The sequence below is a fragment of the Stegostoma tigrinum genome, chromosome 11 (assembly GCF_030684315.1).
Source record: "Stegostoma tigrinum isolate sSteTig4 chromosome 11, sSteTig4.hap1, whole genome shotgun sequence".
In the NCBI taxonomy this organism is placed as follows: domain Eukaryota; kingdom Metazoa; phylum Chordata; class Chondrichthyes; order Orectolobiformes; family Stegostomatidae; genus Stegostoma; species Stegostoma tigrinum.
The window spans coordinates 25,765,331-25,782,035 of NC_081364.1; the positions used below are offsets into that span (position 1 = coordinate 25,765,331).

General features: G+C 41.4%; 1 protein-coding gene across 6 annotated transcripts in view; it reads right to left on the bottom strand.

The window, feature by feature from the left end:
- Positions 1-16,705, bottom strand: part of iqsec1b (IQ motif and Sec7 domain ArfGEF 1b) — a 427,454-nt gene that overhangs the window by 137,224 nt on the left and 273,525 nt on the right. The gene's annotated exons all lie outside the window — the stretch shown is intronic.

The window sequence follows — 16,705 nt, forward strand, 5'->3', positions numbered from 1 at the left end:
ACTTTGGCTTCCAGCATCTGTAGTCCTTATTGCCTCCAATGCCTCATGCCTTGCTGTTTTACAAATAAAATTCTGAAGGTTTATGACAATGATATGGTCACTAGCTTCAATGGGCCCATGTCAGCTGAAGAACAAAAACAAACTGACTTCTCACTTCCACTCAAAACAGCACGCTAAACCTCAAAACATTTGCACTAATGTCAAAAAATTCCTTTGCACAACAAATGCATTCAAACTCAATTAATGCAGCCTTCACTAACAAACTGGAAGCACAATGTTTAAGTTATTTGTTTACAAAGATAAAAATGGATTGTGAAGGCACTGCCAGAGATATTTTATCACGGGACAATCCGAAAGAGCAGAGTTACTGTTTATAACCACAGTAAGTCTGTGATCAGGGAATCAACGCTAGGTGATTACAAACCAATTTGCTGGAAAGACGACAGAAATGATTGTTGGTACATTAGGTAATTGAAGATGTTTGCAGGACAATAAGGTCTCTGATCTACACGCCCAAGCAGGTGTGATTTAATCAATTTCATATTTTTGGTCAGGTTTCAACATTCACTGTGCTTTAGCAAACATTTCAAAAGTTATTTAGAAAAATATAGTTTTAAAAAATACATTTAAGAAGGGTACTTGTCCTACAAAGGACATTCTCAGAGCATCCCTTAATATTCTTAAGCCATCACTTTAAAATCCATAACATTATGTTGCAAAGTATAATGCTCAAGTGGAGCCTTGTAGTTTGCTTCAACACAATGTTGCGCAGACACTGTCTGGCTCTTTGGAAAGAGAACTGCTGGATTAATTCCAAGACTTTGTTTCTTCAGCTGAAATAACATACTCATGAATCAGAGTGAAAATACAATTTGGTGTAACACACGGATCTGGATTTTTATTTCCTGGATCTACATTGATGATAATCAGGTCACAAAGCCAGGCAAATTCTCGATGAGCTAAATAGCACATGCTGTCGTCTGTTTATTTTTAAAAGTTAAAACAATTCTCTGCACCTATAGTTTATGCCTTGAAGCGCATGACATGTATTCAATAAGCCAAAAGCTCTTAGCATATAAACCAAGATTAGACTCAGTTCTGGCATGGCTTCACACTGATTACTTGTATTAACAATCCGACCGGGAGAGAGAGAAAAAAAACAAAGCTTGCATCAACTTGTTCAGGCATGTTAAGGGGGCCCTCCAGCACAGGTGGATCTTGGACCCAGGTCTCCTGATCCAGGAGGTAGGGTTATTTATAACTGGGTCAGTTATAACTGCCACTAACCCACAAACCAATCAGCTTTCTGTCACACTCCGCTGTATCTGAGTAAATCATCATCTGCAATTTGAATTTAAAATTATCGCGTGCTCAAACAGTTGATTATAATGCCTATCAGACATTGGTTTACTTGGTTTCAAAACTGAAGCCACTCTTTCAAATAATAAAATGTGAGGCTGCACGAACACAGCAGGCCAAGCAGCATCTCAGGAGCACAAAAGCTGACGTTTCGGGCCTAGACCCTTCATCCAGGGTCTAGGCCCGAAACGTCAGCTTTTGTGCTCCTGAGACGCTGCTTGGCCTGCTGTGTTCGTGCAGCCTCACATTTTATTATCCTGGAATCTCCAGCATCTGCAGTTCCCATTATCTCTGATACTATTTTAACCACTCTTTCAAATACTGGTTTTCAAAACAATTTTCTCTCTTGTTTAAGTCTCCAGATTTTAACAACACGAAAATAAAGATGTACAGTCCTGGCATTAGAAAATGCGAGCAAGTCTGTATAATTCTGGAGATAGTAAGGAGTTCCACTCTAGGATTTTCCAGGTATCTTCCAACTTTAGAGACCATAGTTTCCCCTCCTCAGTTATTAAGATGCCCTCAACCACATCTCTCCCTTTTCCAGTGCTTCTGCCCTCAAACCCTCTCCCCTAATAACAATAAAGTACAGAGCCTCCTTAGTCCACATGCCGCCCCACCAACCTCCGAACACAATGCATCATCCTCCAACATTTCTACCACCTACAATCAGACCCCACCAGCAAAAAGATATTCCCCTCCCCACCTCTGTCTGAATTCCACAGGGACTGTTGACTCCACAACTCCCTCATCAGCTCCACACACCCCACCAACCCCTCTACCACACCCGGTACCTTTCCCTGCAGACACAGGAAGTGCTACACCTACCCCTACACTTCCCGGCTCACCTCTGTCTGAGGCCCCAAACAATCCTTCCTAATCCAGCAGAGATTTACCTGCACTTCAACTTACCTTACCTATTGTGTCTGTTGCTCCCCCAATGCACTTTCCTCTATGCCGGGGAGACCAAACAGACTTGGGAATTGGTTTGCAGAGTGCAGGCGCTCTGCGTCCATTAACCAACCCAACCTTCCAAGTGCCATCCATTTTAACTCTCCCTCCCACTCCCCTGGTAACGTGTCCATGCTTGACTCCTCTAGTGTTAGAGCGAGGCCAAACATTAACTGGAGGAATAACACATCGCATTTCACCTTGGACTGAATATTGACTTCATCAGCTTCAAAATCTCTCCTTCCTCCCATCTGTCTTCTGATTCACCTATCCGCTCCACTCTTCCCACTGACCAAGCACAATAACCCCCGACCTGCATCCACCCATCTTCATCTCACATACCCTCCCCCAGAGGCCCCCACCCCTCCCTCTATTTCTGGGCTCTCCTTCCCGTCCCCAGTCCTGTCAAAGGGTTTTGGCTCAAAATGTCAACTTTCTTGCTCCTTGGGTGCTGTCTGGCTGGCTGTGCTTTTATTGATTGTAGAATTCTCGAATTGTCAATACTGTTTCAGTAATAATAAAAAACAGATCATCAATTTCTGACTTCTAACATCTGATTTCAATATCTGGGAACTTCATGGGCCGAAACAATTCTTCAAAAGGGGAAGAAAAAACACTGCTGAACTGGTCATAACGATCAGTCAACCATAAGTCAGATCACAAAACCACCAACAAACCAGAAACAGGCCGAGCTGAAACCGACATTGTAACTCAGACCTGGAGTTTGACCTGTGTGGATGTGCCTCACTTATTAGGAGATGAAGGATGGCCTGTAATTATGCAGGTGGAAAAGATAATAACACCTGAATGCTTGAAATCTTGGCCATTTCTGAGCAAAGGAAAGAGAAAATTGATTTGTAACAGCAAAACTTGAAGACACTTTGCTTTTTATTAGCCTCTCAAAAGGCAAAACCTTGGTGATCAAAAAGAAACATCAGTTTACAGAGTTCAAAAATCTACAAATTTCACTTGCAATGTGACCCACCCTTTTCATCCTGTGCTTTCACCCCTGTTCCTGGTAACTCTGTCTTATTAATCACTTCCTGCAGGAAGATTATTATACTTGGATCTTCTGTTTACTTGATCCTACTGTCTCGTGAGCAGTTCAGTTTAATTTGCATTACTGATTAAACTGTCATACTAGGTACAGATTTATAAAGATGAACTCAATTCCTCTTCAAAAGCTAGTCTTGTTTTATAACTATTCCCTAAGATGAGGGATCATCGAAGTGGCTTTTGCATTTGAATAGTTTCCCAATTTCTCACTAAGAACACATTTCAAACATGGTCTCTGCAAAACTCCATGCTGTTTGATCACCATTTCCTCTGGTCTGAAATTGCTCAGATTCTGCTTCATGGTCTATTCTTCAGAAAGAGGGTTCAAAGGTATTCAACTGCACCTACACTTAACCATGTTTTTCCAGAGTGCAGAGTAGTTTATTTTTCAAGTCAATCAAGAGTTGATATTAAAACAAGCATATTGCCAAACAAACTGCTTTGCATTTTCAGGCATTGCTTTCAAATCTATTGCTTGGGGACCCTGTCACATTCCTACTTCCAGAACCAATGGAGATGATGTCAGGGAGGTGGATGGATGGCCTCCACAGCCCATCGCCAACCAAATCCCCTTTGCAGGCAATTAATGCCCACCTAAAGGTTTCATTCTCCCAATCCCAATATCGAATCAGCAGCAAATATTGATCTCGCTACATTGGGAGCATACTAAGCAAATCTGTGAGGGGTTACCTCATACAGGCACAGTGTTTTTGGACAAGGAAAACAGAGTGTGGGGCCAGAGGAACACAGCAGGCCAGGCATCAGAGGAACAGGCAAGTTGACGTTTTGGGTCAGGACCCTTCTTCAGAAATTGGGGGGGGGTGGGGGCGGCAAGGGAAATGGAGATCAGAGAGAGAGAGAGAGAGAGAGAGGGAGAGGGAGAGGGGCATGGTGGGCTGGAGAGGGTAGGTGTGATGGTGATAGGTAAGTGCAGGTAGGGAGGGGTGAGGATTGGGCAGTGAGGTGGGAGGGGCAGGTATGTGGGAGAAATGCTGGGCAGGTTGTGGGAGGTCAAAAAGGCAGGGATGAGAGGGAGGGTTTGTCATGGGATAAAGCTGGCGGGGGTGCAGGGGGTGGGGAGATTTTGAAACTGGTAAAATCTACATTTAGACCATTGAGCTGTAGGCTCCCAAGGCAGAATATACAAGATGCTGCTCCTCCAGTTTCCAGGTGCCATCACTGTGACACTGGAGACGGTCCAGGTTGGACATGTCACCCAGGGAGTAGAAGGGGTACTTGAAGTGGTTCATGACTGGAAGGTGTTGCCATTTGTTGCAAAGAGCCCAGGTGCTCTAGAAAATGGTCTGAGTCTCTGCTTAGTCTCACTGGTGTAGAGGCAGCCACGCTGGGAGCAGATGAAGTAGACCACACTGATGGATGCACAGGTGAACTTCTAATGTGAAAGATTTGTTTGCTGCCTTGAATGGAGGGGGTGGTGGTGGTGGAAGGTGTAGCCCTTCCTGCAGTTGCAGGTAAAGGATCCAAGGGTAGTGGGGCTAGTGGAGAGTGTGGAGTGGACAAGAGAAATGCAGAGAGCGCAGTACCTATGAAAGGCAGATAGGGGTGAGGAAGGAAATACATGTTTGTTTGTGGGGTTGAACTGTAGGTGGAAGTGGTAGAGAATGATGTGTTGGATACGGAGGTTAGTGGAGTGATATGTGAGGACAAGGGGGATTGTGTCTTTGTTTCTTTTTGCAGGGAGGAAGTGAGGGGACAGCGGTGCAGGAAACACAAGAGATGCAATCAAGAGCATTTTCGACACCGGAAAGCAGTGGGGGGGGGGAAGAAGGGGGCATGCGTGGAGATGCAGTCCTTCAAATAAGAGGACATCTGGGATGTTCAGGATTGGAATGCCCCAGCTTGGGAGTAGACGCGACAGAGGCGGAGGAACCAGGAGCAGACGACTGCTTTCTTGCGGGAAGGCGGGTGAGGGGATTCCAGCTTTGGAAACAGAGGGGCCCTGGTGACTGTCAGCCTTTGTCGTCAAACCCCCTTCCCCATGATGCCCTCTGATGACTCGATCATTGTTGTTACCTCCCATCCACCATCAGCTATGGCCTGGGATCCAATGATCCCTCAGGTGAGTGTCACAGTTGAAAACCTTCTTGCATGTGTGATCCCAGGGAAAGTCCTTCACTTTCCGTTGAAGTTTCTGAATGGAACTTAATATGAATTACTTTTCCAAAAGAGGGAAGGCCAGGCTCTTGTTTGGTCTCCAGCCATCAGGCAAGTCACCTGTCAACTCCAGCAAACATCGCCACAAAGTTCAGTTTCTCTTGAGCTATTCTACCTATTTCAATAATCAGGTACAATCAAATTACATCACATCATTACTGATGATAGCAAGATGTAAAATGTGCATAATCTAAACTGTAGACAAACAACTATAAATGTTTCAAGATAATGGGAAGTATTGGTATGTGGCTATCTTTATTACACATTACCAAATCTCTCTACCTCATAAATCAAATTCTACACAGGGAATCAAGTTCAAATGTAACATTGAATTTTGTTTTGTGTGGAATTATGGAATTCAATCTGCAGATTAAAAATCAAACCTTTATTTCAGATACTATGATTTTTAGGTTCTTTGTAGCAAAATATCAAAATTTATCGCGATTTAATAAGCAGAGGAAGAGTTGGTTGGATCAGAGGAACTTCTCTGCTATATGTGCTGAAAAACATGCAAAAGACACCAACTGACCAATACAGCATCAGCATGAAAAGAAGGACATTCTATCATCAATGTGACAGGTTCACTTAGGCAGATACCATTAAAATGTTTCACCAGAGAAATATGTTAAGTTTTTCACAGATATTTTGTTTTGAATAGTTCATTAATTCAACTGGATTGTCTTACAGCTGCATTGAATCAGTCACGCAAACAGCCAAGGAGTCAGGCCTCAAGAGCATGGAATAAAAAACCCTTTGGCCCATTGAGTCCATCCTGGTCACAAACAACTAGTTAACTATTCTAATCGCATTTCCCAGCATTTAGCCCTTAGCCCTGTACGCCTTGGCTTCCATCTTAAATGTTGAGGATTTCTGCCTCTACCATCCAAACAGGCAGTAACTACCAGAACCCCACCACCCTCAAAAATATACTTCTTCACATCCCCTCTAAAACACCCACCCTTTAATCAATGCCCCTTGGTCATTGATCCACCACCAAGGGGAAAGGTTTCTTCCCATCTACCCTGTCTATGCCGCTCAAATTTTATACATCTCAATCAGATCTCCCTTCAGGGTCATCTGCTCCAAAGGAAAACAACCAGAGTCTATCCATTCTCTCCTCTGAATTAAAATGCCCCAGCCCAGCTAACATCTTAGTAAATTTCTTCCTCACCCTCTCCAGTGCAATCACATCCTTCCTTTAACGTAGATTCCAGAATTGCATTATAACAGTCCAGCTGCAGCCTGACCAATGTTTTACATGATTGTGGCATCAGCTCCCTGCTCAGCCTCAATGCCTCAGCTAATGAAGACAAGTATCCCATATCCCTCAATGTATTTGTCTTGTTACCTTAAGGGGCCAGTGGCCATCATATATGCCCTTGCCCAGTTTGTCCTGTCCAAGCACATCACCTCACATTATCTACATTGATTTCCACTGGCCTCTGATCAGCTCATCTGATCAGCCTGCCTATATTCTCCTCTGATCTAACACCATTCACCATCACACAAATTTTCATATCATTTGAGAATTTACTGATCAGCCCTTCTACATTCAAGTCTGAATTGTTTGTATATGCTGCCAATAACATGGACCCCAACAATAATTCACACTGAACCCCAGATGCAGGTTACCAGTTACAAAAACAACCCCATGACATCAGCCTCCGCTTCTTGCCGCTTCGCCAATTCTGCATCCATTTTGCCAAATTTCCTTGGATCACATGGGCATTTCGGTTCTGTTTTAAACTCCTGTTTTCACAAACATTTACAAGTCATTCTTTCTTTTAAAAAAAATGTTAATTATTGTCAATTTCTACTTATCCATTGAAGATGATGGCACATCTTTTCATTGATCAGCTGCTGCTGCTTCAATCGTGTACTTGGGCGTTACAGGAAGACAACTTCAGGACAATCAGTGACAACATACTTCCAAAGCAGGATAATGGTGAAATTTAAAGGGGATGCTGGTGCTGGCATTGTCGTTGTGGTATCTTTTACACAAGTCTTAAGGCTGATGATCAAACTTGGGGAGTTACCTTCATGCAACACAGAATAAAAAGCAAATACTTGCTATTAAAAACTGCAGCAACTGGTTTTTTAAGTTGTATTCATTATGAAGTAGAGATTGGCATGTATCACCTCATCTGGTGCCATCTCAAGAAGAGCACGCTTCCAAATGTAAAATATCAATGAAATAAAATCTCCCAATTCTTTTCCTACCTGTAAGAGATGCAGCACAAATAGAATGTATCACACAGCCTTCCAGCAAAAATAATCTTTTTATTGTCAAGAGTTTCTCAGCCAACATGTGGGGTGCAAATTCTGCTTTGAGAATACTTTCCATGCCTTAGTAATTTGTAACCTATATTGCAAAAAGGCAACAGTAAATTCACCATAGTTCCACAAGACCATAGCATTGGGGAAGGGGATGGAGGGAGGCGTAGAGAGATAAGTGGGGGCACGGCGGGTGGTGGGGGGGGGTGGGAGAAGAGGAGGAGAGAGATGGAGGGGTGGAAAGAAGGAGAGAGATTGGTGGGGAGAGAGAAGAGACTGGTGGTGGTTTAGCCTGAATATTACGGTGTCTCAGGCAAGGATGGAAGTTGAGGACGACAGTCCTTCACCATGGTGTGGGAATTGAATCTACACAGTTGGCATTGTTCTGCATTGCAAATCAGCCATCTGGCCAACTGAGCTAACAGGCTCCCAACCAATACTAGTCCTTAGATTACAACAGCACAAAGTGCCCAAGACACTGAACATAGTTCAGAGACTGAGCTCTTTCAATAGCATGACTTCTAAAAGTCACGCATCTCTGGACCTGATCACTGGGTTATCAGTCAAATTACTCAGTTCTGGCTTCACCAGATTAGTTGGACCTTATCACACACTTCTGTAATCTTTTTCAAAGTGGTTGGAGTCACTTCGTGACTTGATCAATATATTCCCTCCAACAACAATACAAAATTGATTATCTGGTCATCATCATCACTCATACAGCAATTTGTGGGATCTTGCAAGTATAAGGTGTTTGCCACAAATCCTACATTACAACATGGCCAACACATCAAAAGTACTTCATTGGATGTAAAGTTCTTTGGAAAGCCCTCTGATTGTCAAATGTACAATACAAATGAAAGCTAAGATATAAATGCAAGTATTTTTATGGAGCTTTTCGTGATATTGCCAGCAGCAAGGGAAAACCGAGATATGACTTCTATCAATAGTAAGGAAAATGTTGGAATATACCATAAAGCATGTGATAAATGGACATTTCAATAAAAATGATTTGACTGGACATACTCAATGTGGATTCTGAAATGGGAAATAGCATTAGGCAAACAGTTCTTTTATCCCTCCCCCAAGGATGTTACCAACAAAATTGACAAAGGCGAGCAACAGATGTACACAGGTATATTTTCAAAAGGATTCTGATAAAACTTTTTAAACTCATTAATGGGATGAGGGTATCACTTGCTAGGTAGCACTTGTTGCTCATCCCTAAATGCCCAGAGGGCAGTTCAGAGTGAACCACATTACTGTCCATCTGGAGTCACGTGCAGGCCAGACCAGGTAAGACTGGTAGTTTCTTTCCCTACCAGATGCGATTTACCAAAAATTGACAATGGATTCATGGTCATCAATAGACCCTTAATTCCAGATATTCTATTTAATTCAAATTCCACCATCTGCCATGGCAGAATTTGAACCTGGGTCTCCAGAATGTTATCAGGGTATCTGGATTGCCTCCCTCTCCGTTTAAAATAAAGAGAGAAAACAAAATACTTATGCTTGATAGACAGAGAAGATGCAGGTGAGATGTTTCACCTGGCTGGTGAGTCTAGAACCTCATGGCATTTTGCACCGAGATGAGGAGAATGTTGTTTTACTCAGTGAAGAAGCTTTAAGTTCTCTACCATGGGGCTGTGGAATTTCAGTCTTGGAGTATGTTTAAGCTAGAGGTTGATAGCTTATTAATGCATGATGTAAAGAGTTGAGAGTGTAAATGGGTGTAAAAGATACTGACATGTTGGATTAGCCACGATCGTACGCCAGAGCAAGCAGAATGGTCTCCTCTGGTTCTAGTCTTCGTATGCTGGGCTATCCTAAACTAGTTTATAACCAATTAATTTACAAGTATGACTTATTTAATTTCAAGTGAGCTCAACAGCTACGTATTTGGTTGTTTTCTTGGAGATACACATGTTGGTCAGAATACCAAAAGTTCCTCCTTGTCAAGTAATGCCACCGGATCATTGAGATCCATGTGAACAGGTAGACGTGGTATATTTCAACATTCCAACCAAGCATCAGCACCCTGCTGGAATGTAGTAATGCCTTAGTTGCTGCCTCATCATTCTAGGCCTGGAGTGATTACAACAGTAGGATTCAACTGCAAGACAGCCACTGAGTCGAACTGACTTATAAAGAGGAGGTCAGAGATAATGGGAACTGCAGATGCTGGAGAATCCAAGATAACAAACTGTGAAGCTAGATGAACACAGCAGGCCAAGCAACATCTCAGAATCAGAGATAATGGGAACTGAGATGCTGCTTGGCCTGCTGTGTTCATCCAACTTCACACTTTGTTGGAAAGAGGAGGTAATTCATTACAGGCAGAAGCTAGCAGGTTACTGGATGCCAAAAGAATTTATCCCTCTATTACATTGTTCATGTTGACATCTGGATCTACATCTAGCACTATAGATATCATTTCACTTGATTAACAGTTCATCCTTTTTGGCATATAAATCAGTTGTGATTCATTGCCCTTTACCAGAGTTCCTAAGTCTAGTGTCAAAGGAGTTAAAATTTAAAAACTGCAATGGCGTCTGATTGATTTTAAGGCTGCTATTCCAGAAATTGTGTCAATTATAGAACAGGTGGCCGGATTAAATTTAAACAGCAAAACTAACTCGTGATGACCTCTGTTCACCAATAGTCTCAACTGCATCTTTGTCTCATAACACAAAGCAGTCATGACATTATACCTCTACCGCTGTTAACAACGAACAGCTTGAGCTTGGAGGAAGGGTGACTGACAATAGAGTTGCTTCACACAAACTTGCAGTGCAATTGGATCCCAGCATCAGGATTAGGTCACATCAGATGTCCTAACATAAACCTTGTAATATTACTCAGTGCTGTCAAAACACAATATCATCTTTCAACACAGATGGACAGTGATCCTCGTTGATTTGAGATAATCTCACCAGTCACAAAAATGACAGGAAAACCAGGAGGAAAATAAATAGAATGCATTTAAAAAATTAGTTTGAGAACAAAAAAATTCATCAATTGATTAAACAGAATGCATCGTAGAATCCCTACGGTGTGGAAGCATGCCACTTGGCCCAACAAGTCCACACTGCCCCTCTGAAGAGTATCCCATCCAGACCCACTCCCCTACTCCTTTCTCTGTAACCCTGCAGTTCCCATGTTTAATCCGTCTAACAAGACATTACACAATCCTGGGCACGACCAGCAATTTAACATTGCCAATCCACCTAGTCTGCACATCTTTGAACTGTGGGAAGAAACCAGAGTACCTGGAGGAAACCCACACAGACATGGGGAGAACGTCTATGTGGAGAATGTCTATGTGGAGTTTGCACAGTTGCCCGAAGGCGGAATCGAACTCAGGTTCTTGGTGCTGTGAGGCAGCGGTGCTAACCGCTGAGCCACCGTACCATCCAACATACTAAAGGAAAAAGTGCAACTGCTGATTTTCTGCAATTTTTATTTTCATTTTGCAATTCCAGCAGGACTCTATACAACCACGAAGATCACTAGCTTTATGATTTCTAGTTTGATAATGTAATTTGGGAATAAGAGGAAGCTAATACTCTACTGTTTAAAAGACAACTCAAAGACAACATACATTGATGTAGACCTTTAATGTAAAGTAACATTATAAGCTGCTTGACAGATTTCAGATTACTACAATGATGACCAAACAATCCTCTACTCTAGATTTACCAAGTGTCACGTTTTTTAAATAAGATAATATACCGCAATAGAGTGTAAAAACTATTTAATATGGATGTAACAATATTCTGAGTTACGCTGTACTACATGGCATGATTGTAGGATTCTAAGAACCAGACAGAAATCCTTTGACAATGGCATATGTTTCACAATATTATATTAATTTCTAAATAGCTAATACCATATGGCTGGCAAAAATGCATAATCAGTTATCCAAATTTTTCCATTATCCAAACAAATGATTATGAGCTGATGACAAAAATAGTTATTTGTACTTACAAAATTGCTCAACTATACTGAGTGAATTCATCTACCCACACTAAAGCGCCAACGTGAGAATGTACAAATGATGGTTTGCGCAAACACCAAGGTATTTGCTGTCCTTAAGAAAAAGGATTCCAATGGCTCAGTTATTGCTTTGAAGCAATAAGACTAATGGAAAAATTAATTAATACTGGTTATTTAACTAGTACTGCAAATTCATTTGCAGAAATTGCTATCAAAACTGTGCCACACACCGTAAAACTGTGTCTTACAAATGAATTGTATTGATTTGTATTTAATTGTTATACTTGCATAGTAGCAATGAACTAAAACAAGTGCAAGTATGTTTTTTAAAAACATGATAAAAGCCTGAAAATCTTGTTATTGGTTGTAATTAATTGTTGCAACTTTGAACTTCCATTCCTTCAAGAATTAATTACTGTCCATTTTAATAAGAATTATTTTTCTACATTGTGCTTTTCCTTCCCAGATTTATCTGCCTCTAAATCCATCTGGTCTTTCCTTCTACTTCCAGGACCTGATTTGACACTCTCTAAATGTTCATTTCCATTGTTCCTGTTTATTTCTCAGTCTTTACATTCAATAGATTAAAGAAATGTACAATTCCCAGGAAGTCACGTTCCCCTAAGTGGCACTTTCACCAACTTCCCATTCAAAAGAAAAACAAAGTCCAGCTGCGAGATTGCCAGTTTCACTTATCAGCAACATCATATGCTCCACAATATCAAAATTGATAAAAATACAGAAGAATATCGAATGTTGTAAATTAGAATCAGAAATTACACGACACCAGGTTACAGTCCAATAGGTTTATTTAAAAACACAAGCTTTCAGAGCCTCCACCTTCCTTCAGGTGTTAGTGAGAGAGGAAGTATCAGAAACAGCATTTATAAATTTAAAAAAAAAATCCAAGGATCACAACATTGATGAGGATCTTTGATCTTTTACTTACAAATTCTGTGTCTGAAACTACGTCTCTCACTAACACCTGAAGGAAGATGGGCGCTCTGAAAGCTTGTGTTTTCAAATAAACCTGTGGAGCTATAAGCTATAGAGAAGCACAGGAAAGTAGTGCATGTTAAATTGCTAACTACATGTACCGAAATAAACATTTATTTAGAAGTAACAGAAAATAAGCCTTTGGTGATGTGAAAAAAAAACCCCTATGAGCCACATTTAGTTTTCTGTTTCTGCAGTCACAGCTTTATTCTTACAGTGGGCTAGTATAGTTGCTTCCTACCTTTAGCTTAGGCAGACTCCAGATCTTAGATTTGCTCATTACTGCCTGTCAAAAATTTGAACATGTAGAGAGAGCATAAAGTTTTGTTATTTCCTATAACCTCGGCACTTCAAAATACCCATCCATTACGTGAAAACACACGTCACAGGCGTACAACAGAACAAATGACTCCCTGAACAAACACAGCCATACCAACAAGTAAACAAGGAGGAACACAATAGTACCCAATCAGCAAAAAAGTTTCCAGTTTCACCATTACTTCATTTGTTTCATTGAGCCAGCCAAAAGCAAAAGCCATGGACCCAATCCAAAATTGATTTAGTTTGCTGGCTGCACATCGCAGTAATCAAAATGGGAGCAGGTCTGCACTCTGAACTAAGTACTTTGCAAACTACAGACAGGAAGACATCAAAAAGCATTTGCCTCAGCCCTTTTCACTTCAGACTGCACTTATTGGGGAGATATATGGGGCCTCTATAACGTGATTTTTAAATACATTGATCACTGAATTAACTGAAATCTTGGCAATTCCAAAAGAAAGAGCTGATGGCTAATGCTGCTCAAGTATCAATTACAAGGTTCGTATGTGCCGATATCCCACTATTGTGACAACAGATTTGTTGGGTTTTTTTGTTGGCTTGTTACCAGTTTCTATTTCAGGCTGTGCTGTTCTCAGGTTCAAGCTATTCCACTGATATGAAACAATTTGCATCAATGCTCATTCAAAATCAATTGCCAACTTCTTATCTTATGAATACATGTATTAATAATTAACCAACTGTCCAAAAGCTTCCTGTACACTGGGGAAACCAAGTGGAGGCATGGGGACCGCTTTGCGGAACACCTCCGCTCAGTTCGCAACAAACAACTGCACCTCCCAGTCACGAACCATTTCAACTCCCCCTCCCATTCCTCGGACGACATGTCCGTCATGGGCCTCCTGCAGTGCCACAATGATGCCACCCGAAGGTTGCAGGAACAGCAACTCATATTCCGCTTGGGAACCCAGCAGCCCAATGGTATCAATGTGGACTTCACAAGCTTCAAAGTCTCCCCTTCCCCCACTGCATCCCAAAACCAGCCCAGCCTGTCTCTGCTTCCCTAACCTGTTCTTCCTTTCACCCATCCCTTCCTCCCACCTCAAGCCGCATCTCCATTTCCTACCTACCACCTCATCCCGCCTCCTTGACCTGTCCATCTTCCCTGGACTGACCTATCCCCTCCCCACCTATACTCTCCTCTCTACCTTCGGTCCGCCTCCCCCTCGCTCCCTATTTATTCCAGTTCCCTCTCCCCATCACCCTCTCTGAAGAAGGGTCTAGGCCCAAAACGTCAGCTTTTGTGCTCCTGAGATGCTGCTTGGCTTGCTGAGTTCATCCAGCTCCACACTTAGTTATCTTGGATTCTCCAGCATCTGCAGTTCCCATTATCACTTGTCCAAAATCTTTGAATATCAATGAATATTCAGTCAGTAGTCAATCACAGGATCTCCTTCAGTCTTTCCAATATTGCAACCATACCTGGTTTTCCTAAAACAAGGTTCAGTTGTTCAAATAGGCATCAATGTAACATTGTACCCAATGCGAGTTCCTCCACAACATTGTTTTGTTGAGTCCATCTTGGTCTTTGCAATTTAATTCTGATGAAGACATTAAAGTAGAATGCAGTGTAATCAAGGCCCATATTTCCAATTTCACCACAAATCCTATGCTTGTCAACTGTGCATCATTAATTTACAGGCTGAGAACTCAAAAACTCCAGGTCTTGAGCTCAAAATTCAAGGCTGACAGTGCAGTATGCAAGTCGCGCACTTTCAGAGGTGCCATCTTTCAGAAAACACACATTAAACAGAGACTGAATCATTCCTTCCTAACTGGGTTAAAAGGTCTCATAGCACTAATTTGGAATGTGCAAGGGGACTGACCTCTGTTCTAGATAATATTTCTCTCATGAGCAACATCACAAAAACAGATTATATGATCATTATAACAGAGTTTGCCGTGCATAATTTGGCTGCACAAATACTTAAGATTATGACAGTGACTACTTGTCAAAGCATTTCATTGGCTGTAAAGTGCTTTGGAATACAGATTGTGGAAGGTGTTTTCTAAACGTTTCTGCATACTCGAAGAGGTGACTTGATGTTGTTTAAAACTTTTCATTGCCAAAATACTAACTTGTCTAGATACTTAATGTTTAAAGAGGACCAATTGAATTTATTCCACATGAACTTTCTCAAGGAAATTTAAAATAAAATGTTTCTGCAATGGGAGGAAAAAAAATCTACAAGCAGAGTCAGGTGAAAGGACTACTCTGACTACTTCTCAAACTCTCAGATTTGTTGAGAGACCATGTCCTTTATGCAACTGTAGAAGAATGGAACTGCTTTTTGCTGGCATTGGTCAAATATATCACATACATTTAGTCCCAGCTTCCATCCCTTTGCAATTGTTGGCACTAATTTTCATTTTGCCAGTGCTGAAATTAAACTTCAAATTCATTTCAACTACTGTATGACACATAAAAAAGGCAACAGGTCACAGCATGGAGGAACATGATCAAAGAGATGCAGCCCCTACTGCCAAAAAATTTTTTCAACAATCCAAAATATAATAGATAGCTATATTATTTAAACTAAATGTGTATGCTCCAACATATTTATTTTTCGTGGGTTGAATCTCTGCCATTTCATTTCGCTATGAACAGGATACCAAATAGTTCAAAGACAAAGGGCTGCTCTCTTATCATAAAAGCCTGGTTACAGAGTACTATTGACAATGCCTAAGAATAGGTCGCTGGTCTTCTCTCCTGTGAGATGAAAAGAAAAAGAATAGGAAATTATAGAAATAATTCCTAATGAATTATAATTCCTAATTAATTCCTGAAGTGCCGTTAAACTTAAACTCTCTCTCATAGTCAATGAAAGTGGGCCTTCTAACCTCATGACTTCCTTTGGCTACAGCTTCAACCCTGTACTTAGTGAGAATGCTGCTTGTGTGCAGAAGATGGCAGACAAATGGAAAAAGTGGAATGAAATAGCCGAGCTCAATGGAGCACTTTTTGTCAACATCAGCACAATTGCTCATTGTGGTTTCCAGGAGACTGGAAACAAATTTCAAGTTCTTGCTTACACTGGACCCCATGTTTTATCAATTACATCTAAAATGGGGTTGATTCATTTTATTTGTCTCGGTACTCCAATCTCCCACTCTGTGCCTTCTGCAAACTCTATGAAACTCTGGGAAAATCTAAATTACATTAGAAAACTACTGCTGAGCTCTGAAGGTTTCCCACTACTGCCATGGTACTCATTGTCAATTTCAGTAAATGACATGACCTTTTCCACTGAATTTCTAAACCAACCAGCCTGTAAATTTGCTGTGTCAATGGAAATAAGCCCCCCGAAATCCATTTCCACCCCCCCCACACCCACTCCCCACTGCCGTGAGACATCTGAAAGCAGAGTCCATGTCAGCACTCATGAAAACCTTAGATTTGCTGTTCTTACTGATACACGGTACTGAAGCCAATTGTTACAGCTCAGAAAACAGGAATTAAATCGTGTATTTTCTTCATCTGTACAGCTGTGTATCATCATAGACAGTCACGTACCAAGGAAGCAATAAAGAACCAAGTTCACACATCCAGGTCAGG